Source organism: Sturnus vulgaris, chromosome 4 (genome assembly GCF_052056855.1).
Source record: "Sturnus vulgaris isolate bStuVul1 chromosome 4, bStuVul1.hap1, whole genome shotgun sequence".
NCBI classification, from domain to species: Eukaryota; Metazoa; Chordata; class Aves; order Passeriformes; family Sturnidae; genus Sturnus; species Sturnus vulgaris.
This window is the reverse complement of record NC_142246.1, coordinates 3,256,821-3,284,203: the sequence shown is the minus strand read 5'-3', so window position 1 is coordinate 3,284,203 and position 27,383 is coordinate 3,256,821. Positions and strand designations below refer to the sequence as shown.

Sequence of the window (27,383 nt, the reverse complement as noted above, 5' to 3'; positions counted from 1 at the left end):
GCATTTCTGAAACCCCTTCCAGAGTGAAGTGTGGTGAGGGATCATTTCTGAGAGCATTGCTGGGGATTCAGCATTGTGATTTCCATGAAGTTCAGGTTTTTGGGGTTTTTTTTTGTCTTAAAACTGGTTTGAGCTTAAAATCTACATCCCAAATAGATTTTGTGGACTCTAAAGGAGTCTCTTGAGCTGTTGTGGTTGAGTTCAGAAATTTGGAGTGGCTCGCAGAAAAGTGCATTAAAAACACACATAAGGGATTTGGGAGACACCACAAGTAGCAGTGTTTGAAAGCTGAAATAAGACAAACAAATGTGGCAGGAATGGATTTAGAAAGTCTCAATGTGTTTATTACTTGAAACTGACACAAGTCCCTAAGGTCAGTAGTAGTTTTAATGCCTCTGTCCTCTGGAAATCCAAAGTGGAAACCAGAAAGCACAGAAGAACCAAACGCAGCAGATGAGCCCTGGTGCAGAGCTGGCAGAGAGGAACTACCCTGCAGCATCAGGAAAGAGAGCTCATGGAATTACAGCATGGTTTGGGTTGGAAGAGACCTTAAAACCCATCCAATTCCACCCCCTGCCATGGCAGGGACACCTTCCACTATCCCAGGTGGCTCCAAGCCCTGTCCAACCTGGCCTTGGACACTTCCAGGGATCCAGGGGCAACCACAGCTTCTCTGGGCACCCTGTGCCAGGGCCTCCCCACCCTCACAGGGAAGAATTTCTTTGTAACACCTACAAACAGTTCAACCAAAGTCTTAAAACATCCTAAAATTCCCTGTGATTCAAAGCATCAGGGCTGGTGGGGCAAGATTTCAAGCCGAGCTGCGCTTCTTTTCTATTGAAAAAAATGTTGTTTATCCTTGTCAGGGGGAAGGACACAATGTGTTACAGAGACTCATTTCCTAAGGGATCAGATGGAGAACACGACATAAAGTGAAGAACTGACCTGGTGGCTGTATCTCTAATTGGCCAAAGGCCTGTGAAAACATACAGTCCCTTTGCCACCACGGAGGCTGCAGGAGAGGCAGTTTAATGGGGCTCTGCACACAAGTTTTAGAGCCTTTCATAGCACAGATAGAAATGATACATTTCATCTTTATGCCACCCTTCTAAATCACTAAAAAGTAAATTCAGTTAATGCTGAAAGGCAGAAGCCCTGAGCTGCTGCTTTGCTTTGCTATTTATAGTGTCAGGACCAGCTCTGGCTTAATCTTCTGGGTGTCATTCAATATATTTCTGACCCAACCAGGTAGAACAGAAGACTTGGCTGTATTTCCAAGCTCTCAGAGGTTTTAAGACAATCCCATAGCTTTTGCTGCAAGTAGCTTTTGCAGTGCACTGATAAATAATCTCAGGGAGAGTGTAACTGTCCACAGGAAACCATCAGCTGCAGACCAGAAAAGAAAATCCCCCCCAAAAAATTTAAAAACCTCAGACAACAAAAATCACCACTCCCCGCACCCCCCCCAAAAAAAAAAAAAAAAATAGAAAAGGAACAGACTGACTTAATTTTCCCAGCAGATGTCTTTGCTGAAGTCCCTCCCTTCCCTGGCTCCATTTCTGCCATGTTAATTGTCATAACTGCGCCCTGTAGCTCCTTGGTAGGAGAATTGTCACAATTAGCCTGTGACTTCACACCAGCTGTCTTGGCATTGACAAGACAACGTGCTTTGGACTCTGAACACCTGCAAACCCAGTCCATGGTGGATGTTTGGATGCTAAACCAAACAGCTGTTTGCATTTCAGGCTTGTTCTCTTGGGGAGGCTGGGGGCAGAGAGGTGGAAAAAGGTCTTTGTGCCTGAGTGCCGTAATTTTCCTTTCTGAGGTTTATGCTGTGCATTCTCCTCCAGTGTGCTGCCTGTCAGCTGATGGAGGGATGGCCCCAGCAGTTATCTGGAGATTACACAATCTGTAGGGTTCCATATGTTGGTAGCTCTGAGTAGCTAAATGAAATGGGGGCAGGGGGTGAAAGAGAAAAAAACCCTCCACATCTATTTTGATTTATTTCTAATTACTCCCTTTCCAGGGCTCTGGAAGGACAGTTTGGTTTGGTTGGTGCACTTCTGGATGAGTGTGATCTGGGAGCTGGCAGGCAGCACTTTGGCAGTTTTACCCCAGCGAGTTTAATAACCCAACGAGAATTGCCCAGAACAGTGGGATCAGATTCATGGAATGAGCCATGAATGCATTTCTGTTCCCCAGTAACTGTTCAGTGGGATTATTCAAGAGATTTAAATGTGGGTGGCATCAATTTGAAATGCAGATGGTGTATCTTATTAAACACCATTTTAGCTATTTGTAGTGCTCAGAACAGTATTTGCCCTGAATTTAAATAACGATGTACAGTATTTGTTAAAAAACATGCTTGGGCATGTTTTGTTTAATTAGGGGCTTGAAATTTCCTAGCATATGGCTTGTCATTTGCTAAAAAGATATGCAATTATGAAGTTCCTTAAAGTTTTACTATTTAAATGCAAAATTAACTTAGTATGTTCAGCAGTTAATGGCAGGCCATTAAATATAGTATTTACTAAACAAAAGACATATAGGAGCAGCTGAGTGTGCCTGTGCCATCTGTACCTCGAGCACTGTACATCTTTTGGTTCACAGGAGGTGGACTGGACCCACTCTGCTCCCACAGTTCATTACCAGAGTTTTCTGCACTTCTGTGCAAATGACATCGTGTCTGGTTATTATCTTTAAAGGCCTGGATGCTGCTTTAGAAGCATCAATTTAATTTTTATACTTCAGGAAAGGCAAGTAGACCATCTGCTTAGAAATCCCGGCACTTTCTGAAGAGATGCAGATTGATTTTTTTTTTTTCCCTGACAGGTTTTGAATGGCCTTTTAAAGTTTTTGAAACTTTTAGTTGCCTGCCTCTTCATTTTTCATTAGGAAATGGAAATGAGAGTCTGGAAGACTGCAGGATGATGCATGGGGGTTTTTTTCCCCCCATAACTTACCTGCTCAGCTTCTATTCCTCATCACGACAGATGACTAATTCAGCTTCTGCCTCCCCTCCACCAGCTCAGCTCGAGCCAGTTCCTCCATCCAACACCTCCATCATTCCCCAGTCCCAGCAGAGCTGATGGAAAGACTTGCCTCAGGCATCTCCACCACCCCTCATTGCAATATTATGCACTCAAATGAGTCACAGATTGGAGGATTCTCATTTTTACTCTTGAGAGCGACTTATCTCAGGAAGTGGAGACGGAAGCAGTGAAGCCTGATGAAGAAGTGGGGAAGGAATGACCCCCAGCCTGACACATTCCTTTCCTTCACAAGTCTGATTTCATGGCTTCATCACACGCTGCACTTCTTCAGGCACAGACAGCAGGATTCATCTCGGTGCATTACAGACATCTACACAAGAGCCAGGCCCTCCTAGGCTGAGAATTTATGCAAGAAATAGGCTCTTTTAGGATTTTACCTCTTCTATATATTTCCCTCTTGAAGACGTGCATGACAGCCCTGAAACTCCTGTTTCTGGTCATTCACTATGAAGGGAGTGTAGGTGTCTACACTGAGATACAGACTCCAAGTGAAGAGCTCACAAAACTCATGGTTGAAATCTTCAGGTATCACTGAAAAATTCCTGTGGATTTCAGGAAAGTCAGGGTTTTGCTTTGTTTCCTTTCTTATCACCACTATATCTTTATTCAGTAAAAACAGGATGCTCAGCTCATGAGAGGGACAACCAAAACCATGATCCTTTCCAGGGTGAGCTGTCAAAGAGGTTAAAAGAAAAACAAAACAAACAAGAAGGGAAAAGGTGGGAAATCAGAAGCATTAATCCATATCTGTTTCTTTGTGGATAGTATTTCTCTTCCCACTTTAGCCAATACCTTTGCTTAGATTTTACCCACCTTTCAGCCCACTAGCCTGAGCACAGTATCCCACCACCCCACTGATGTGCTTCACTCCCTCCCACTGTGACTTTTTCAGGATTCTCCTTTTGATTTTTCAGGATTCTCCTGCCTTTACCACAGTGCTTCCTTCTGCTCCACTCCTCACTCTGCCTGCTCCACTCCTCTCCCCGATCACTGCCGAATTCCTACCCCAGCTCAGTTATTTTTTACATGACTGTCTGATCTCTCTAATGAACAACTCCCCTGACTCCCAGCTCCCTGCTAATGAAGATGGAGAGAGCTTCACCTCTTCAGTCATAGAACCCTGGGTCATATCATATAGCAAAAGGAATTATGATACAAAAATAGGTCCATAATGTGCTAACTCTTTCTTCTTGTGTGACTGAGACTGACTTCCTCAAGGGGAATATTTCTTTTGTTATCCACCTTCAGCTCTTCCCTGCCCATTGACCAATTGCTTTTTGTGGAGCAGGGGGCTCATGCTCTGCACAAATGGGAAGGGAAAGGGGAAAGGGGAAAGGGGAAAGGGGAAAGGGGAAAGGGAAAGGGGAAAGGGAAAGGGAAAGGGAAAGGGAAAGGGAAGGAATACCTTCTGCTAGACCAGATTGTTCATCTAATGAATTGTCTTTGGATTTGTGCTTCTTTTTGAATTATTAAGATCTCCAAAGTACTTAATTTTTGGTCCAGACATGATGAGTTGAAATATTGTTTGATTCCCTGAGTGGATGTTCCTTCCTGGACAAAGGGCTATTTTTTTCTGCAAAGAATTAAAAAGGAAGAAATTTAAAAATTCACCAGGTCATTCATCCTTTTTTGGCTTTAAACTGTCACTCCAGGAGCAAAATAAACCCATGCACATCAGAAGAAATCAATGACATTTGATAGCAAAGTGTTAGAGGAACAATGGAGGGAGAGAATAAAACAAACTTTTAGAAACACAAACACATTCTAAATAAATATGAAACTATGACTTTTCATTCCTATCCTCACACATGCAAATGGGATTCATTGTGGCCCAGTTTTGACCTTCTCAGGTGTCTCAAAGCTCGGGGTCTCTGTGTTTAGGGATGTCATTTCCTAAGAAGAAGACGTAAAAGACACCTTGACAAGTTGTCATTAAAGATTTCCTGGCAATAGCTGTGAGTGCAGGAATTCCTGCTCTGTTGCCGTGGCAAAATTCACATTCAGATGATTACATTTTGCCTGCTTACACTCAGGCAGCATTTTCAATTCCATGTGTCATTCTCCTTGTCTTCTCATCTTAAATTATTGTATAGTGCTGCTGTGCATTATTAAACAGTTGCCACATTTCATCCCAGTGGATCTTGCATTTAAATGACGGATTTACAAAGGCTCTGTACAGCTGGTTGAGGGTTTACCTCATGAAAAAAGAGAATTCCTTCAAAAGAAGACTTGAAAAATCACTGGGTTTCATTAAAAGTTGTCAAAATCTTTTCCGCCTTGCAATTTTCTCCCGAAGTTTTTTGAATTGAAAATTAAATTAAATAGAGGTATATAAAAGAAATGGTATTACAAATCAATGTTATTATTAACTAAAAAGAAAAGTTTTCCAATTAAATGCTGAAAATAATTCCAACAGTATTTTAGCCATCTGCTTTCTGGATATTACAGTGAAATTAAAAAAAAAGAAAAAAAAAGGAAGAAAGGAGGAATCGATTTCAAACAACTGGGAATAGGAAGAATGGCTGGAGCTGCAAATATCACAGCAGAAATCTTTCAGTTGTTTCCAGCAAGTTTTTTCTGTGTATCATCTTTTGAAACTTGAAAATTTCAGAAAGAAAAATTGCCTTTAATTCTGTTTCTTAGCACCTGTATCCATAAAATGAAACCCAAGTGCAATTTGTTTCTTAAATTAGAGGCTCAATGAGACAGGGATCACTGCTCCATGAAATTAAGCATGTTGTGTGTAGGCTGAGGGGAGATTCCTGAAAAGACAAAGTATTGGGATGTGTCCCAGGGAGGATGCAGGGGGGTTCCAAGAAATGGAGAACTTAGTCACAGACAATGATATAAAATATAAATGTTAGGGGGTGATTCAAATGAGATGCTGATGAGAGGGGTTACCTGTTGATATCCAAGACCAGATTGGATGGGCTTGGAGGAACCTGGGATAGTGGGAAGTGTCCCTGCCACGGCTGGAGGTGGAGCTCAAAGGTCTTTTAAGTTCCCTTCCAATCCCAACTGTGCTATGAATCTGTGACATGATTCCATGGCATCTGCTATGCTTCAGCTACTGCTCAGTGGCAAATGAAGAACTGAGATTGATGGGCCCAGTCAGGGAAACCATCACAGTGTCTGTGTGTTGTGTTATATTGGGATAAAACAATTCCCAAATGCAAAATTAGAGCAGTCAACACCCTTGGAAGAGAACTCAGGCTATTTTAAGACATGTGGAAAGATCTCTAAGGATGCAGATTCCCTAGAAAACTTAAAAAAGCTTTAAAGCATCTCCATTTATTTATAGACAGTTTCACAAAGTCAGCTGCTAAAAGACAGTGAAATGTGTGTTGTGGAGTCCTTTTAGAAACAATGCCTTTCTCAGGATCAGCATTCTGACTGGGGCTGATCTCCACACTCAAATGTAAATATTTTCTAAGTCTTAAAGCATGACTGCAGGCACTAGGCAGACACTAATGTGCAGATTGTGGAGGTAATTTTGGAAAGCAAGAGCAAGCCAAGATGTGCCACACTTTGGAAAGATATTGCTGGCTCCTACTCTTAGGAAAAATTTCCCCTTGTGTTTTTTAAGACCACAGTCTCCTTGTCTGACCATAAATAATTTCCAGCTCAGAGAACAGATGGGATTCTGCCTCCTGGATTTCATAGAAGTTTGTTGTGACTATTAGGAAGATTCCAGGAGATGTGTATTACTGATATAAGAAAAAGAGAGGCCTCCCATCTCCACCTGTGCTGGGTCCAACCTATGTTTTAAAGGAAAGCTGAGACTGCTATCAAATAATCTGGTTTAATGGGCTGGGGCTCCGAGGGAAACATGAACCCAATGAAGTTGGAAGAAAGCACCACTATTCTTCATAATGGCCACTTTCTTTTTTTTACATCAAACTGGATTAAAGGAAGTTGCCTCACAAATTAAAGGCACGTGGAAGGCTTCTGGATGACTTTGAAGGGACTGATCCTTTTTTTTTTCATTCAAGTTCAGTAATCAAGGCAGCATCTACATGAGTGGAATCTTCAAGGATTTTAAAGAAGTGTATAAGGTGAGGTTGAATGGGGCTTGGAACAACTGGATGTAGTGGAAATTGTTGGGTGGTTTTCCAATCCCAACCATCCTGTGGTTCTATGAATAGACAAGGATTTTGTGATAGCCCAGTTGAGAGGTCACTAATATGAGGCTAAATGAGACGAAATTCTTAATGAACAGCAGGAATTGTGTGGGTGAATTCCAACTGTGCAGCTCATTTTATTTTCAGGTAATTCCATCAATATCAAGTAATTAATCCTAAAAGAACCTTGAAGCAGGCAGCTGGAAAGGACAGTTAGGCAGGCATGCCAGTAAATATTTAGTTTCTTCTTCTTCTTCTTCCTTTTGGTTTTGGGGTTTTTTTTGTATTTTGTTGTTTTTTTTTTTTTTAATGGTCTGTTTGTATGGAGTAATTCCACAGGTGCACTCATTGGTATCAGCTGGTTTGAAGAGGAAACAACTGTGACATGGTAGATAAGACACATTTTCAAAAAATAACCCTGAAGGTGATGTAATATTGCAAGCAGAACTCACTTCTTTCAGTGGGACATTGCAGAGAACAAATGAAACAGCAAAATGTACAGTGACACAGATGCTCAGGGGACCTGCTTTGAGACTCCTGCTTTATCCCTAACTACAAAGGCAAGATTGTCCCTTGTGTGCAGCAAGGATGTGCCAGAGGAGGGGCTGCCATGGCAGAGAATAACCACATTAAAATCTCCCAGCCCCCAGCTTGTCTGCTCCTGTTTCCAGCCACTCACCCCCAGGCCAGGCTGAGGTGCAAAACCTGGGCACCTGGCACTCAGACCCAGCAGGGAATTCTTGTCTGGGCAATATGAGGCTGGATTTTGACATTCCACATCCCCACCTGTGTCAAGGGGCTCAGGCACACACCGTGAGCCCAGCCTGATAGATTTTTTACCCTGAATTATGTCCTGACCATCTTCCAGCCAGGCCATTTGGGACCAGGATGCTGTTAAATCCCATTCCCTTGCAGGGTCAGGATTGATCAACACAAGGCTTATTTTTGGCAGCACAAAGGAACGTGTTTATTGGCCAAATCCTGTACCAGTAAGAGATGTGAGTAAATCTCCCTTTGCCTTCACAAAGGTCAGCTTTTCAAATTACCCTCATCCATGTACTGCACCAGCCCATGAGAAAAGGTGTTGAGCACCTGTGTCACACTGAAGAGAGGGAGGGCTATGGTTAACTCAGCACCTTTCAGGAGCAATTCTTCAGGGCCCTCTCATTCCACCTGAGCCAGGATTCAATCCACACTCCAGCTTAAGAAGGAATCCTGCCTATTTCTGCTGGTTTCGCTTCAGCAGAAATGTGAAAACCAATCTGCTGGCTGGATTTCAGCTTGGATAATTACGTTTTGCTCACATAAATTACTTTATTAGTTTCAAAGAGGGGAAATTACTCTCTGCTAACTCTTCCAAAGCTATTTGGCCGTGTTAGTAGGAAAGATGAAATTGGCCAACCCACCAGAGAGGTGGCTGTGTTTTGATGGGGGATGAAATTCCCCTTGCAGAGAACGTGTTTTGTGCAGGGAACTTAGTCCATGTCCAGCCTACATGAAAGATGGAGAGCTATTAGCTCCTTTCTGAAGCCTCCCAGCTCTCAGCCTGTGATGTATCTCCCTCAGCCTGACTCTCATGTATCAGACTGGCTCTCTGACAGCTCCTCTGGCATGGCTTAATAAAGCCCTATTAAATCCTCATTTTCCCATTGTAAGCTGGCTGGATTTTGCCTTTCTTTATCACCAGCCCCCTTCCTTCAGGATCCACTCTGTCAGCTGGGCATTGCTTCCTGTTATCACCCAAGGCTGCTTGGCTCTGCATCCATCACATCTGGAGGAGCCAGGATTTTCCAGACAGACAAGATAAAAATCTTGTTGGTGACCTAAACACCCAGTTCTGCACCCCAGTGTCACACCATCCATCCTTGCCCCTGCCTGGCACAAACTGCAGCTCCCAAATTATTCCCTACTGCTCTGAATGATCCTTCTAGAGCCTGCTGTGGGAAATATGCTTTAACTTGTCTTCACCCTTCTATCTTCCTGAGGCAAGCTGGTTTTTCTCCTCTGTATCACATCCAGTATTCTTATATTATATCTTGGACATTAAATCCATCACAAGTTTCATCTTTCTTATTCTTTCCCGCCCTTCTTAAATTTCTTCAGTGTTCTCATCTATCACATCACTCATTCCAGCCTTGATATTTCCATTGTAATCACTTTTGGTGTCACTCTCATGCCTGAAACATCCTAATTTTTCTCATTTTTCTTTTAAGTATGCGACCCAAAATGACATCCTGCCTGAGTCAGGGAATCAGCGGCATTATCTTTATGATTATTCATTAAACAGAAGTTTTAGGACAGCTAATGCATATGCATAAACTTATTGTTCACAAAGCCTGATTGTTCAAACACTCCTTCTGTGAATTGTGACTGCAGGAGGAAATCTCTCCAGTGTTTGAGGAGCACAGCAAAAGACACAGGATGGGAAGGTTTTGAAATGCAATGGGCAAGATTTTCTTGCAAAACTCATATTTGGAGGTGTTGAGCTCATTCCTTATGTCAGATCTGGTGCTTTGCAAAGGTTTATGCACATCTAATCTGAATATTGCCTGTGGTCCTACAGGTTGTTATGTGCAGGAGGAAAAGATTGGCATAAAGTCCATGAGCTGGACTTTCTCTGGGCAGGAGTTGTAGGTAATTCTACCCATCAGCTGTGAACTTATCTCATCTTGGCTCCTGAAAGGATCTTTTGTTTTTTTAATTAAAAAAATGAAAAATCTCAGATTTTTCAATTTTTGAGGGTTTCAGCACTTTTAATGTATTTGAGGTTTCTGACTTGCACTGTTATTCAAACAGACATGAAGAGCCCAATGCTGAAAAAAGTGCCACAAATACATTCCCTGAATATCCTTATAAAATAAATGAGAAAAAAGAAATATTGTATCAAAATTTCCCATTAAAATTTTCTTTTCAAAAGCTGTGGATGTTGAACATTTCAAACAAAGGAAGATCTTCCTCACCAGTCACTTTTTATCAGCTGCTAATGTACACAGCATTTGCCATTTTCTTCTTTTGAATATCCCCCTACGATTGCTATTTTCTTACTAAATTCTTACATACCTTTTTTTCATCACTTTATGCATCTATTCTCCCTCAGTTCTCTCACAGGCAAAGAATATTTATGTAAAAATGTGATTTGTACAAACACCATGATGTAAGAAGAAAAAGGGGTGCTGGACATGAAGAGAAATTCAAGACCTTTGCCCTAAATTACAGCAAAGCTTTGGGCTCCTGTACTCCAACAGAGCTTTGTTAAGGTCATCTACTTGTTACACCTTAGGGAAGAGCCACCTGGAAAGGAAAATTTGGGTTCCATAAATGATCCTGAAGCCATGAAAAAATTTAAATCTTAAATCAATGGTGAAGAGGATGCATTGCTTTATTTTTCCTTACTGCATTTTTGTTCTGCACAACTTAAATATTCCAACTTCTCATTCCAAATTCACTGAGGTCGTCTGATCACACCGAGGCTACCTGTGTTTCTCCAAAATCAAAATGTGCTTCCCACTGCTCCTGCCTTTTTGCTGGGATGAGCAAGATAAAGGGAATCTGCACATTCTGCTCTGTGGAAAAGAGTGAGACAGACTGCCAGGAGCTGGGAGCTTGGAACCTGGACAGCTGTGCTGTCTAGTGCCTGGTGGGCTGGGAAATTTGGGGTTTAGTCAAAGGATTGCAGTTCTGGTGTGCCTCTCCTACGAAAAGAGGCCAGATGAGCTCTCCTGGTGCTGGGAAGCTTGGAAACATCTGATCCACACTCAGAGCTTCCTGAAAATCCACCCAGCACTCAAGCCCAAGTTCACTGCTATTTGTAGGCACAATTGTCTTGGTTTTCACTGAAAATAGATCCTCTAACTGAAGTTTCAGCTCTACAATTTCTAATGGAGAAGTATTTAGCTCTGAGAACTCCTAATTGTAGTTACAGGGTCCCTCCAGAGCTTCAGGGCTGCTTTCCAAGTCACAGCCTTTACATTGGGCTAACAGGGAAGCAAGGGAAATGGTGACTGCTTCTTTTTCACTGGGAAATTTCCTCTTTATACATCACTGAGATGAACCCACAGAGCTGAAGAGAAATGTTTTCTTCGTCCAAAAAATTACATTAAAATCCCATCGCATGTTACTGAAGCAAATTTTGATATTACCTTTGAAACGCTGGGATTCATATTTTAAGAACTCTTGTTTTGCCACCAGTTCCAACCTGAGGAAATGCTGAATGAGCTCAGGTGTGCTGGAAAGGAGGGGTGGGGTGTGACAGCAGTGGTGTGTGGAGTGTCAAGTCTGAGGAAATGCAGCCAGACAATGTGACAACAGGGATTAGACTGCATAAAAATTTCAGTGTTGTCCTTGAGAGAGAAGTCCTGGAACAACTGCATTGCATAACAGCACCATCACTTATTAAGTGTGTCTTGTAATTGGTTAGGAACCATTAATGACAACTTGCTTCAAACCCAAACATCTGTCTCTGTGACCCTCTAGGTAACAACAAATGCAAGAATAGGAGGAACAGGAATAATTCAAATCCACAATATAGCCAGTTGCTGTTCTAAGTCCTCAGGTATTAACTTTGAATGCATATTTCATTGACAAAACAATCCTGACACTTTTTCTGTTTAAATATGTAACCACTGATTTTGGGGAAAAATTGGATTTAATTATTTGCTTATTTATTTTATCAGTGCAGCACTAGTTCATTTTGGTGTAATCAATCTCATTCATGTCTAAAAAACCCCTCAAAAACGCATTGTGTTCTTAAGAGCATCACTATTGTAAAGCAGTGTTGCTGCAGTGGCTTTAGAAATGCTGCCATGATTTATTTGATTTGTAGCAGCTGTGGATCCAACCCTCCATTCTTGGGTGCTTGGTACCAACACAACCCATCATTGAACTTTACTAGAAAGTTTCTGATCAATACAAAAATAAATTGAGTTTTTCTCTTTTTTTCTTTTTTTTCCATGACAAGAATTTCTACTTCTCTTTTAAGATTCTAAGCCTGCAAAGTACTCAAACCAAACTTTCTTCTATTTTCAAGGGCCTCTCATGCAGTTCAATGGGAAACTGAGGCTCTTGACCCTCTCTAGGACAGAATCTTAGAGTTGCAAGGAAATTGCCTGGGTCTTGTACAACCTGCTAATGTGCTTGTGCATTCATGCACAGTAATTGATCTTACAAGCTTCTGAGTGTTCACTGGACTTGCCATTATACCATGAATATTTTATAGCTGCACCACTGTAATAACAGTAATTACATTTGCCCTTTTACAGAACCTTTTATATAAGGGTTTCAAGGTGGTTTATGGATGGTAATTAAGGCCCGTGGTCTTCTTGTGGAGTAAGAATTATTATTACCCTTCTGCAAATGGAGAAGCTGAGGTACAGAAAAATCTAAACATGACCTTGCCCAAGGTCATATCTCAAACCACTGCCAGGATGAGGAGATGAATTCAAGGACTCCTGCTCCAGGGTCACTGTAGTTATTTATTTGACTTGGATTATGCGTCCGACTGAAGAAAAGCTTTTAAAGTTGAAACTCTCAATATTTTCCTATTATTTGGAATATTTTTCCTGTTCTAAAGAGTTGCTGTGCCTCCCATCACATCCTCACAAAAACCCCACTATCAGAAGATATTCCCTGCCATGACTTTGAGGTGCTGCACCCAGAGGATCTCATCCTACACAGAGATGCCAGTGTCACTGTCACTGAGGATTAACCCAGGCTTGCAGGTACCAACACAAAACCAATCATGACACCCTGAGCCATCCACAGCTGTGAACAAAGCTCGGGCTTGAAAGGCACTTTTCTCTCGATTTCTTTGCTAATAGTGAAACAATGTCCCAAGGTAGATTGTAAAGTCGCTGCCTGTCTGGATGGAAATGACTGGCTGTGATTGCTGCTTTGATAAACTTATTTACTACCAGAGTGCCAGCCCTTGGCTGGGCTGTAAAAAGTGTGTAAATACTATACAATGATTATATCATGAAAAACATCTATTTATTGAGGGAAAATGAGCACATTTCCTGAGTGGTACCTCAGTCTAAGTGAGGTGCAGCTCAGAGTCTGAAAGCAGAGCAGGGCAGCACTTGGGAAGGTGAAATTCCAGCACGAAATTCCCCAGCAGCGAGCCCACATGCACAGCAGAAGGAAGCTGAGGTATTTTTATCCCAGTCGCAGCTCAGAGGGAACATGAAGTGTCTCCACTTTTCCAGCTTCAGATTTGATGTGACTGGAACCACGTGTGGGATTTCCCTGCAGCTGGGGAGCAGATGGTGCCAGGTTATGCAACGTGGGATGTGGGGACAGAGAGCCAGTGCTGCTCCCCATGGCACTGAGCTGGTCTGGGAGAGGAGAACCCTCAGATATAGATACATAAATATAAAATATTCTCCAAAAATGCAGAATCCTGGCCTCACAGAAGCAACTGGGAAATTATCACTTAATTCTGCCTGTTCAGAACGTCCTTCAGGGAGTTCAGAGATACCTTCAGCACTTAGGAAGACACTGTAATTACTGTAAATGATGTAAAATCCTTTAAGCTATGAGAGATTCGACCAGTCTGATCAATACCTTGCAATAACAAGGTTTAGCTTGGTAAGAACTGTTGTGCAATAATAACATTGTTTATGATTTATTCTGCTTAGCTTCCAAGTTTTTAGTCCAACAAACCTGTGTATTTGAACAAAACTGAGAACAGTGCTGGTGGGCTGAGTCTTTTGGATTTTGTCACAAGGAAACAACGTGCTCCTGGGCTGGCTGGAGGCTGAAAGGGAATGAGGAGGGTGCCAGCACATCCAAGATAAGCAGGGATAAAACAGGACCAACCCAACCACAGAGAAATGCCTGGTGCAGACAACATACCTTGAAAAAGGAATTATTCCCTTAGCACAAGTTTCCCATCTTTTTTTTTTTTAATTTTTTTCACTTTTCTTCCTTGTGAGATCTATGTATGGGATTTCCTGTTTTAAGCAGGGCTGTATGAGCAACTTTCCTTTTATTCTTTAAAAGAGGATCATTCATGGGAAAAAACCTCCAAAGGAAACTATCTGCTCTTAGGCTATAACTACTCATCTGAAATAAAACATTGGGCATGGCAACATCCACTGAGTAATGTCCCACAGATTGCAGACAGCAGCTCTCTGCACTGTATGTTCTGAACAGAACTGTATTTTAAGTTCAAGCTACGATTTACAAACACCTTGAAATGCCTGGAAATTTCACCACTGCCTTTTACTTATTCATTTCAGCTCCTGTGCCTCAGCACCTCTCAGCTTTGATGCATTGAGAATCATTAGCAAGTAAAGCACTTTGAATCTATGCTTCTGAGTTTATGTTTCTGAACACAAGCAAAAACTCATACCCATTAGTTATTTACTGAGCTGGAGACTACTAAAATATATCTCGAGGAAGTTCATGGATTTTTTTTCATTTCAGTTCATCTTATTGGGAGTTTTGTTAATGGAAGCTTCAGTAGGTGAGGAGCTCTTTTATTTCTGCATGCACTATATGCAGTTTAAATGCCATTTCATTAAAAGCTGTTTATGAACAAAACACTTGAAAGCAAATGTGAATTGCCCAAAGCAATTTTCCCCATTGTCTGTGCTTAGACTGTTCCCTGAAATCAAAGATTTGATAGACTTCTGTTTTTCTTGCATTACAGGTTTTTATCCCATGCATGTAACAAATGAAAACCATGAATTGGAGTGGACGTGGCATTTTGAAAACCACAAAGCACTTGATTTATTCAAATTATGTTTACATAGGGATTATTTCACCCACCAGTGAAATGCAGCTGCCTCTGGCTAGGAAAACGTCAGTCTTTAAAAAGAAACATTGCTAAGTGAAAAGAACTTTATCTCATATAAAACTTGAGGAGGAATGTAGGCTTGCAGAATGTAATTACTCATTTGGATCTCAGCCCAGACACCAAAGCTATCATTGCCTCTTTAGCAAGAGTAACTTGGAATCTTAAGTGGTTGCACATAATGAAAGCCTTGATTCTGCAACCTTTCTGGAAAATAAAATTAGTATTAGTAGTATAATGCTTCCCAAATATTTAGGTGTAATTGCACTTATGATTTACACCACACTTTGAACAAGAGACCTCCAGACATTCTATAAAAGTAAAGGTGGGTTTGATTTTCAGAACAGCCCCATTCACTGCTTCTGGATCTCCAGGTTTCAGAGCCTGAAAAATGTTGTCACAAGGGAAATAAGTGACTCTGCTCTGGCCCCTGCATCCATGCAGGACTTCTCAGTGATCCAAAAGGGAATTTCCTGCACGGATTGCTGGCAGATGCAGCCACAGGGATGCAATCACACTGTGACAGCAGGAGCTGCTGTGAAGGATTGGTTCACCTCTCAATCCTATTGATTGTGGGTTTGCAGCAGCATTTTGAGCACTGGTGTCAAAATCATGGATGGGTTTGTGATAAAACTTCCATGATTTTTGAAAGTAGTGAGATTCCAGAGTGGGCACATCCATTTTCTCTGTGATGTCCAACATCTATGCAATCATTTCTATCCACAGCAAAACTGGTGAGTGTGTTCCAACAATGAAGATGTTATCTTTTTCCTTCTGTATCCTTGGCATTTCATCAGTTTCCCCAAAGGGTTCTGTGTCTTCCCTTCCCAGACTTTGAGCTATTGCCAGACTGTCATCTGAAGATCTGTGTTATTTTAACATTGTCTTGGTAAAATATCTGTCCCAAAATTGGAGGAGAGGAGAAGAGAAACATCATCCAAATGGTACTAAAATCCATATTTTACATACTATGCTGGTTTTATACAACCTATTGGAAAGGTAGGAAGAGAGATTTATGGAGAAAATTGTGGAAGTTTGTAAGGATGACACATAAATGAAAAGAATATGGGTGTGTTCATTTTTTTCTTAAACAAGGAGTTTTGGTCTGTTTTAAACTGACAAAATTTTTGCTTAGTATTACCTTACAAGGTGATATAGTCTGTTATATGAAATCTCTGTAGTAATAATTAAAACAAAAATAGTTTCCCACAGATTATGAACATATAATAATACAATTAAAAGATCATGGAACTAAAGAACCATAAAATTAAAGAGTCATGGAATGGTTTGTGTTGGAAGGGACCACAAAGACCATCTCATTCCAACCCAGCCATGGACAACTGGCTCTAGGTGACCTTGCCTGAGCAGAGAAGTTGGACAACGAGACCTCCAGAGGTTCCTTTCAAAGTCAGCCTTTCTCTGATTCTCTCATGCAGTAATTCTATGAGTCTGAGTCTAAATAACTCTCAGCCTTATGAAACTTATGATCTTCAAAATAAGATCAGAGATGTTAAAACATCTGGCTTTACAGATTCCTCCCATCTGTCAGAAGTACAAGTTCTTCTAAGTCTACCCGTTGGTCTGAAAATTCCCTTCTCAATGTTTCAAATGCTTTTTCACCTGATTTAAAATATCCTAAACCAAAAGGGTTCTAATTCTACATTGCCCCAGGGAAGGAAAATTGCAGGTTTCCTGCATCCTACTGCTGGACTCCGTGCTGCCCATCAGAGAGGGGGCAAGAGGTAGAAACAGGTCAGTGTGTGGTGGAGCAGAGAGCAGCAGGTGAGAAAAGATGATAGAGGAGTCAGAAATTGCTGGTAATTGTGGTCCAGCCCTCCAAAAATTCCTGTCAAGAGGCAGAAGTAGACACATGCAATTTTTCAGTATTCTGTGAGCCTCTCATGGTAATGAGAGAAACTTGAGGGTTTTTTTTTTTTCCCTGTGCTTTGTGTGTGTTTGTGGCCACATTGCAGAGGGAGGAAGGAGCTATTTTTTTCCTTACAAATTGATATTTTAAATCTTCTCCCGTTTTAACAAACTCATTCATCTTCACAGCACCTTTGCTACCAGGCAATTTCTACAAATCAAGCTGAACATTCGATCTGTGTTGTTTTTAATGATCTTTCTTGCCAATATTTATAATGTGCCTTGAAAGCTGAGGCAGACCATGGGCTAGATATTTAATATTAATTAATGTGTCACTCCTCAGAACACACACATGCTGAGAAAACGAGTAAACATGTTTAATTCTACCAGTGGGGTTGGAGGCTCTTGTAAATTGCTAATTAATTGTAAAGGTGTCCCTTCCTCCCTTTCTTTGGAGATTCATTTCTTCGTGCTCTCCTCTTCTTTTTAATTGCAGCAACCTCACTTCTGCAACCTGAATTTCACCTCCCTTTTGCCCACACTCCCATTGCCTTTGACTCTTTCAAGCAAAATAAATACAACTTTTTGTAATTGCTATCAGTGCCTATTCAGTAGCACCCAATGGGGCAGATAGTTTTGGAAAGGAAAGAGAGGGTTTTGGAGGGATCCCAAAAAAACAGAGAACACAGAGGTGGCTATAATTTTAGAAAATTCATGTTATTTCTATACTGTGTTAAATGTAATTCAAGAAAGGCCAAGAAATGTTCTGCCATTGATACATTGTGAGTCAAGGCTAAGATAACAGATAGAATATAGAGATATTAACAACAGATAAAGCAAAAGAAACCCTATGAGACAGCTTTGGTCTGTGTGATAAGGAAACTGTAAAAGTATTATGGAGTCAAAGATGATCAGAAAATCAACGTTCCCTTCCTTTTTCTGTAACAGAACTTAAATCTTGCCTCCAGGACTTCAGTAGCTTTGGGTCTGCTCTCTGTCCATGTGAGATTTACTTTGCCCTCAGAGCATGTAGGGTTGAGTTAAAGCATGGTGGCTTTTATGCAGAGATATCCCAGGTGATAAATTAAATGCCCAATGCAGTGGTAATTATGCACAGATTTTCCCTGCCTCCTGTGCTTTTCTGTTTCCCTTTTCCAAAGCAAAGTGTCACACTACTGGGGTTGTGTCTCAGTGGAAATAAAAAAATTCAAATAGAAGAAAGGTGAGGGACATTTTGTCCACTCTCAGCAGCTTTTTGGAGGTGGTGTTGGTTGGATTTGCTGCACCCTTGAATTGTCTCAAACTCAGTTCTGGTGATTTTCCCATAAGAAAAAAAATTTATATCTGAATTGTTAGTTTTTCTGTCAAATGTCATGTAAAAGCCATTAGTCTGAAATTAAATTTCTAATTTAGATTGGCTTTTTTCTGCCTTTATCCTTTTCCAGTAGATCTCTGTTCCCATGTAGTCTTAAACATTTCCTAAAGCTCTTCCTTAGGCTAAAATATCCCTTCCTATAATTTTTCCTCTCTCCAGCTGCCTTATTCCTTATGTAGCTCCTTCCTTATCATCTCAAGAGAAGGTTAGTACATTTTTAATGTCTAGTTCCCCCTTTCTGGATTAATGTGGGATAAAACTAATCATAGCTGCTGTTGAGAATAGCACAATGCCACTGATGGAATTAATAAGGAAGGAATGAAAATATGTTTTCAAAGTCTGCCCAGCTCTGTCCTAGAAAGTCCTTCAGATGGGCGTGAACTGAATGCTCTGGGTTTATGAGATATTAACAAATCCCAATAAACCCAAGCAGATTTCACTGAGCTCTGCATTTGCTGTTACCCCACCTCCAGTGTATTGGTGACACGCCAGCAGATTGATTTGCAAAATTTCTGTCTTTATGACATTCTATAAACTGCTTTATGGGACAAAAGACAGATATATCCCTGTCTTACAGAGCTTCCAAATTGCAGCTTAATTAAAGCACTGTGAGACACAAAGGGAAGACAAGGGCACAAGATAAAAATCAGAGGGTTGTATTCTTGCACAATGGATTCCCATTACCCTAAACAGAATCCTACCAGGGGATGGATGTCTCTCAGCAAGATATCTTTTATGACACTGTAAATACAGCAAGGAAATGCTGGAGTTTTCATTTTGTTGGACAGGGAGAAGGGAAGGTCAGTCAGAAAAGGAGAAGGGAGAGTCTTTAGGGAGCCTTGGGTCCTTGGCACAGGGTGACAAAGAGCCTCACTGGGAAGATTCCTGTCGAAAAGGCAGCAAAGCTGTGTGGTGGGAGCCGGACTGAGGCAGTGAAAAGGCAAGGGAAGAAATCCCCAGGTGTGCCAGCAGAAGGACCAAAGTCACCTCCCCAGAGCTGCAGGTTCTGCATCCCCCTTGGAGCTCGCTGTCACAGGGAGCTGCTCTTTGTGGTGGCTCAGCCTCGCTCTTTTTATGTGGTGGACACACACATTTAGAGAGCTAGGGAATTACAGCTTGGAAATTCTTTTCAGGCCTGGATTTCTCCTGACTCTCAGCTCCATTCCCAGGCTGACAAGCTGACTGCAGCTTCAGTTAGGGAGGAGTCTCCCAGGGTGAGAACATGGTGACAAACAGAGTGAAATTCATAATAAACATTAACACCTGGTGTCTTTCCCATGGGATACATCCTGAGGTGCTGTCCCAAGGATGTTTTCCCCAGTTGTCCAATGAGCTCCTGTCCTGTCCTGGCTGCACTAACACACTTTAAATCCGGGCTGTCTGTACAATAAAGTTGGGCCTTTTTTCCCCAAAAAGATCCGTGTGTGTTGCTGTCTTTTCTCTCTCTTTGCAGCACAGTAACCACATTTTTATCTTTCTTTGGGTTTGGGAACTGGTGCAGAACCTATTACACAACAAGTACAGAGAGGAGAGAGAAGGGTGATAAGCTCTGTGGTAAAGGCACGGGTATGTCATTACATTTTGAATATGTGATGTAGTGACAGCCAAACTGAAGGCTCTTGGACTCAATAGCAAAGCACACATTTATTTCAGCCTGGCCTCAAACAGTTAAGAGAGATAAGAAACACATCTGGGGACACGGAAAAAGCAGCATTTGGCTGATTTTTATAGATGTGACTGTGTTTAGGCAAATTTGAACTGCCAATAACTATTAAAGCTGTTAAGTTTGTTTATTCAGAATGACAATGAAGGAAGATAAATAGTCCTGTCTTAGGAGGAGGTAGAACAAATCATGCCCAGAAACAAGCCTGAATAATGATTTTAATCATAGAACCACAGAATACTGAGTTGGAAAGATCTCACAAAGATCATTGAGTCTGACTCCTGGTCCTGCAGCAATCCCCTCCTGTGCCTGTGAGCATTATCCAAATGAACTCCTTGAACTCTTCAGGCTTGGTGCTGTGACCACTGCCATGGGGAACCTGTTCAGTGCCCAACCACCCTCTGGGGGAAAGACCTGATTAAAGTGAAGGGACTGATTTAAAAAGAAGGAAAGGATGAACCTTGACTGATGCAAAGCAGGTAGCTTTAGAGCAATTAATTCATTAAATGCAGAGAGCTCTTCCCTGTGAGGGTGGGGAGGCCCTGGCACAGGGTGCCCAGAGAAGCTGTGGCTGCCCCTGGATCCCTGGAAGTGTCCAAGGCCAGGCTGGATGGGGCTTGGAGCAAGCTGGGATAGTGGAAATTATAAATTGGAAATTTGGGTGGAAAGTTTGGGGAACTGACTGTTTGGATTCAACAGCAAGGATTTTATATCACGAAATATTAGAGAAATGAAGCATTCCAGACCTTTCAGAGGGATGTATCCTACAAGGACATACTGAACAAGCATAACATGCTTTTTTATTTCCCATCCTCTTACAAATAGCTGGCATATTCTTAGCCAAACTGAATAATGCAGCAAAGCCACCCGAAAAACTGTTCAAACCAGTGTGTTTTATTGTGCAACTGAGATGGACTGAGAACCCAACTGGTGGCTGTCAGGGATTTGCCAGTGAGTGATAATTCAGTGCTTTTAGTCACATCTACATTCACATTACTTGGAAACTAACAGAGGGAAAAAACAATATGAATAAAGCCAGAGGGGTTTTTGCTGAATTTTATTGAAGTAAAAATGGAACTATTAAATGAAGTTGGTGAGGCAATAAGATGTATGCACAGGACATTTTCAGCTTCAATATGAGGATAATTGAAAACTGCCAAAGTTTAACATTAACCTATTAGTAGTAGTGGAGCCTTGATATTAGAGCTCCAGATAGGGAAAAATTAAAGGCTTTCTTCCCCTTTGTGGTATGTGTTGCACTGCAAGGAAAGAGAGAAAGTACCTAGAGCAACACATAATTAGTTAATACCAGAAAATGGTTCTTCCTTGTTAAAATCAGCAGCTTGTGTTGAGATCCATAAGCAGCTGCCTCCTGGGCATTGTTCTTTCAGCACTATTAATTGCAGCTAATGGTATTAATTGCCTTTTGCATTTGTCTGTCAAATGTGGAAAGAACTATATATTGCACATGCAGTCTCTTCCTGATCTTTTTCAGAAATAAGGCTGGGGAAGACTGAGGAGAAGAGGCTCAGACACATCCCAGCCCTGTGTGAGGAAAAATCTCACAAATCTCCCCAATGAGAGTTGTAGCATTTGTGCTCAAACTTTGTAATAATAACGGGGTTTGGTTTAATATTTTATGGAAGGATTTTTTTTTAAATTGGATCAGAATTCTGCCTTAAGTCTTCATTAAAAAAGACATCTACCCCCCACCATGCCTAATTCTTCCCATGGAGCTGCAGACTCTGCTGATTTTGTCTTAGGGATAAAAAAGCATCAGATCTGCTCATGGACAGCACTAATTTCACACAGGGGATCAGAACCCTGGCATGAGCTGCTGGGTGAGGGATGCTGAGCCTGTCCCACACAGCAGCTGGCAGGGGAGCACAGCTGTATCTGCCTGTGACCATCTACAGCCTCGTGCTGTGAGCCTTGCCCATAGAACAAAGCCTGTCCCAGGACTGAGTCTCCAAAATGTGTGTTATTATAGCTCAAGAGTCTCTAAATGCCAAAGCCACAAATCATTTCCCATTATCTTTTTGCAACTGGGGCAAGAAAACCACCATGATTTATCTGGGGTCTGTGAACACTGAGCCTGACAAAGATCTGCTGGAGAGGTTCTGCTTCCAGTTCCTCTGTCCTGGACTGCACAGGGGGAGCATTGTATGACCACATGAACAAAATTCCCCGGGTTCTTACAGCTTGTGCTGTCTTTTATAAATAATAATATTAATGGGTTTCATCTGGGACTGAATAGGATACCCTACAAAAATCTCAGTGCACAGGGTGGGGTTGTTGGGGTGCCTTCTGCAGGGCCAGGAGTTGGACTTGATAAACCTAATGGATCCTTCCAATTCCAGATATTCTGTGATTCCATGATGATAATCAAGCTGCACTGGACCCACAAGGGGGAGAGGCAGAGCCTGCTCTTCTAAACCATCTTTCACTCCCATTAGTCAATGTGGGAGTTTGTCCATGCAGACAGACAGACACCAGGCAGCAGACAGCAAATCTTGGGTGTATCAAGATTATTGTCTCCCTTCACTTGTGTTTGCACTGGATTTTAAAGTTAAAATTTCAAAATTTAGATGTTTTAAGTTTTAAAATGATAAAAATTTACAAATTTAACAACTTTGGATCAAGCTGTAGATTTGCTTTAAGTCAGGGTATCAGGGTGTTTGATGCCAAATTTGGAGCAGCAATCAGTGATTTCCAAGACATAATTGGAACAGCTCAACTGGCAAAATTAGGGATTTGAGCAGCTACCTTAGAAAATTGATGTCAGCTTAGAAATGAAGAATATAGAAATCCTTAGTGATTGCTGAAAAACATAACTCTATAGTCAGGGGCTTTACTTTCTGAAAAATTTAGAACTTACTACAATGTAATGCAACATTTAAAAAGCCACTGTGATCTCTTGAATTCATGTTTTCACTTGCTTTTAGGATCGTTGGTAATATCCCTGTGGGGCTCAAAACCCCCAGGGAGAAACTGATTTCTGTGTGACCATTTCAGTGCAAGGTTTCAGCTGAACCTGCCACAATGGGAGCACAGAAAGTCCGAGCAGTTTGTTCTCATGTCAGAGGGAAACAGAGATAGTGGAAACTCGAGCTGTGGTGATACAGATCATTATCCAACAGGCAGCACAACCTGGAAATTAAAAACTTGCTCTCATTTGTAGCAGTACTGATCCAGTGAGTGTTTCCTGCAGAAAGCCCAACATGAAAAATAATTTTAATAACTAGTAGAGATGTGTTTCAAGATTTTCTAAGGGAAACTCTAAGCCAGGATAAATCTGGTACAGAGAAGGAAAGGAAAGGAAAGGAAAGGAAAGGAAAGGAAAGGAAAGGAAAGGAAAGGAAAGGAAAGGAAAGGAAAGGAAAGGAAAGGAAAGGAAAGGAAAGGAAAGGAAAGGAAAGGAAAGGAAAGGAAAGGAAAGGAAAGGAAAGGAAAGGAAAGGAAAGGAAAGGAAAGGAAAGGAAAGGAAAGGAAAGGAAAGGAAAGGAAAGGAAAGGAAAGGAAAGGAAAGGAAAGGAAAGGAAAGGAAAGGAAAGGAGAGGAAAGGAGAGGAAAGGAGAGGAAAGGAAAGGAAAGGAAAGGAAAGGAAAGGAAAGGAAAGGAAAGGAAAGGAAAGGAAAGGAAAGGAAAGGAAAGGAAAGGAAAGGAAAGGAAAGGAAAGGAAAGGAAAGGAAAGGAAAGGAGAAAGAAAGGAGAAAGAAAGGAGAAAGAAAGGAAGAAAGGAAGAAGGAAGAAAGGAAGAAAGGAAGAAAGGAAGAAAGGAAGAAAGGAAGAAAGGAAAGAAAGAAAGAAAGAAAGAAAGAAAGAAAGAAAGAAAGAAAGAAAGAAAGAAAGAAAGAAAGAAAGAAAGAAAGAAAGAAAGAAAGAAAGAAAGAAAGAAAGAAAGAAAGAAAGAAAGAAAGAAAGAAAGAAAGAAAGAAAGAAAGAAAGAAAGAAAGAAAGAGGGGCCAGCCTGAAGCAAGGGGAGATAGGAAGATGAACTCAGAGGTAGATTGTTAAACTCATTTAGCAGCCAAGCCATCCTAAGATAGCAGCTCTCTGTTATCAATGCAAGATGTGCTCCAGGCAAAATTTCCTTGGCGCATTATTGACCTTTAAAATTACATCCTACTCCCAAATATTGCTCCATGCTGCTATCTTTTATTATACTTGGCTTTCTTACAGCATTTGTTTATCAGTCTGCTCTTCTGTGTTTACCTTCAGCCTTTCAGAAGCAATTACAGAGGATGGACATAACTCAAAATAACAGGTATAGCACAGAGACAAGAGAGGCTAACAAAGCTCAGGATGAAGGAAAAAAAGGGGATTGCACTAGGGCTGGAAGAAGGAAACAGTAATAGAAATTATATAGAGGAATCCTGTCACTTCTCATTAGGATTTGACAGCACTGCAACATAAAGTATGCACAAACTGGCCACCCTTGATCAGACCAGATGTCAGGTGCACAATCTGTAAAATGACACTGAGAGATTCTGGTTCCACAAGGCCAGAAATGACCCTTGGATAGACTCAGCCCTAGGAGTTAACCTAAACCCCACTTCTAGCAGGTGAGGCTGCTGAAAGGCTTTGTTTAAGTGCAAAGTGGAAGGGCCCAGAGATGGCACAAGGGATCATCCCACTGCAGCCAAGCAGGGATTCTCTGTGACTTCAGCTACCACTGATAAATTGGTAAATCAGTCTTCCATGCCTTCTGAGTCTTGCCTTGAATAGTACAGTAAATATGAATAGAATATCATTTCCTCCTGATGTGACTTTCTTCAAAGGATTTTCTTTCTGGAAGGGTTCCCAGGACATGGCTATCCCAATAAAAGCATCATTGTTCCTGCTCCTGTTAACATTAGACAACAGATTTTTCCTGATCTTCATTCAGAGAGAGAAAAATAATTAATCTCTCTGTATGAACAGTTCAAGCAATAGATCCATAAGTAACAAGTGAGAGAGAGCACTATGCTGCTTTCCAGGGACTTTTGCACTGGCTCATGAAGTAGAAAAATACTGTAAAAAATTAAATAAGATGAAGAAAAATTGAAACGTTGCAAAAAGATGTGGAATCATAGAATGGTTCAGATAGAAAAGGACCTCAAAGTTCATCTGGTTCCAACCCCCTGCCATGGAGGTGACATATTCCACTAACCTGGCCTCCCCTGAGCCCCATCCAGCCTGACCTTGAACATTCCAAGGTGGTAAACTTGTCCTTGAGTCTTCTTTGCCTTGATATGTCAACTTGGTGATTTGTCAAGTCTGATCTTGCTGTCTCAGTGCACAGGGCTGACACAGACACACTGAATTTCTCCAGGCTCCTGTCAGGCACTGGAATGATGCTGGGACCACAGCACAGGGATCTTCCCTTCTTCCTTTATTCATAATTAAAATTAGGAGCAGCTTCAGATTGACAGCTGAGCAAGCACCGAGCAAAGTCACCTGGGCAAAAGGACATGTGGTTGCCACAATGTCTTTAACTGGAAAATCAGCTTTGGTTCCAGGAAACTCCCTGGGAATTTCTTGGAAGAAGCTGGATTATGTCCTTTGTGAGCACTGGTGAGCTCCATGTTGCTCAAATGAAGACAAAACCCAAGAGGAAAATTGCAATTGAACACAAGGGGCATGTGAACCCACAGATCTCCTACACATTTTCTACTTTGTGTTGTCTGTGTCTCATGGCTCAGTCTGCTGGAGTTCCTCTGTCATGTACAGGAAAAAGTAGGCACAAGTTATACAGGAATTAGATGCTGCTTGGTTGAATCCCAGAGCCTTTTCCAGAGCCATCCCTTGATTTGTGGAGACCTATTAGCATAAGCCATCCTCTCCACCTGTGAAGATGAATGAAATTGCCCCTCTCTGTCTCACAAAAGTATTATAAACCCATTAGAAAGATTACAAGGTGCTTGGAGACAGGGAAGGTGTAAAAATTATTAGCAGATTATGATGTAGGAGCTGCATTGAAACCCCTGAGCTCATTTTCATGTAGTCCTACAGTTATTTGTCAACAGCTAATGATTTTTTTTTTACCTTCATCTGCACAAATTAAATCCAAAGTTGTGGTGTAGAGCACATTCACCAACACATCTCAGATCCATTCAAGTCCTGGGTTACCCCAGCTCTGGAATTCTGTTCTCCAATGCACATGCTCTAACAGGGCAGATTCAGATGGAACAGGTTGCCCAGGAGGTTGTGGCATCATTGTTGCTGGAAATGTGCAAAAGGAGTGTAAATGTGGCACCTGGGGACATGGTTTGTGGTGGCCTTGGCAGTGCTGAGGGAATAGCTGGACTCAATGACCTTTGAGGGCTTTTCCAGCTTTAATTATTCTATGATTCTGTGAATAAGCTACTTTTGGGAGAGGGAATATTTATTTTTCGTGAACTTGTAATCAGATTTTCTCGTGGATCAGCAGGGAGGCCACAGAGTATAATGGAAACATTTGCATAGACTTTAATAGGCTTTGTGTTGGATCCATAGCATTGTGGGATAACAGTGTATTATTACTTCTTCATCTAATAATCCCACACAGCAGTGGCCTTACACATATCCCATTGCTTTCCAAGGATAAAAATACCTCCTTGATCAATTTTGCCTCCCTCTTAAATTATTCTGTCAATTATTCAGCATTTTTGTTTTTCTCATGGCAACTGACATCACAAACGCCACTTCTATTTATTTTCAAATATCTGTGTAGAATTTCTGAAGAATTCAAATCCTTTTTATCACAAGAAACCACCATGGAAAATACGTGTGTGTTGGTGTTTATGTCTTCGTGTGTCCTATCAGGAATTTGGCTCATTTCCCCAATACCATCAATATGTATTTGTGTGGTTTAGGACTCTGAGAATTGCATTTTTCCATGGTTTCATTAACCATGTCAGACCTTCAGTTGAATGTAATTGCAAGTGGCAGTCTGAAGAAATTAATTTTGTGGCTATCATCATTAGGCAGAACTGCTGGGGGGGTTTAATTCTGCCCTGTAGAGGAAACCCACAGAGCAAAACACGAGAGTGGGAAGAGCTATTGCTTTCTCATTTTGTAGCAGGAATTACTCATCAGATCATATTTTTTTTTTCTGCTTTAAGCACATTTGCACTTCGTTCTCCATGCAAGGGATAAAAAATTCAGGGAAAGTGTATGTGAGTAATCCTTCACCCTGCAAAAATTTAAGCCCAGCACTTTACTCTGGTGCAAGCAGTGAAGATAGCAGCAGGCTGGCAATTTACTTTAGACCTGTGGACAGTCTTTTGGCTCATCCCCTGGCCTAAATGATTCTTGAACAGCCAGGTGCATGGCAGCTGCTTTGGTTGGGGTCCAGGACAGGAGGAGCCTCAGTGTCTTACAGATCTTCTCCAGAAAAACTCTGCTGTATTCCCACATGGCCCAACTCTCAAGCATGCTAAGCTCATATTTGCTGGTTTGGCTGTGAAAAGGGGTTTAAAGTGAATGTAGATAAATAAAATGGCCCTTAGGCCAGACACCAACCCCAAAATAATAAGATCAGGGTAAGCTC

General features: G+C 41.4%; 1 long non-coding RNA gene across 1 annotated transcript in view; it reads left to right on the top strand.

The window, feature by feature from the left end:
* LOC148223845 (uncharacterized) overlaps positions 1–27,383 on the top strand; it is a 59,628-nt gene that overhangs the window by 17,212 nt on the left and 15,033 nt on the right. The gene's annotated exons all lie outside the window — the stretch shown is intronic.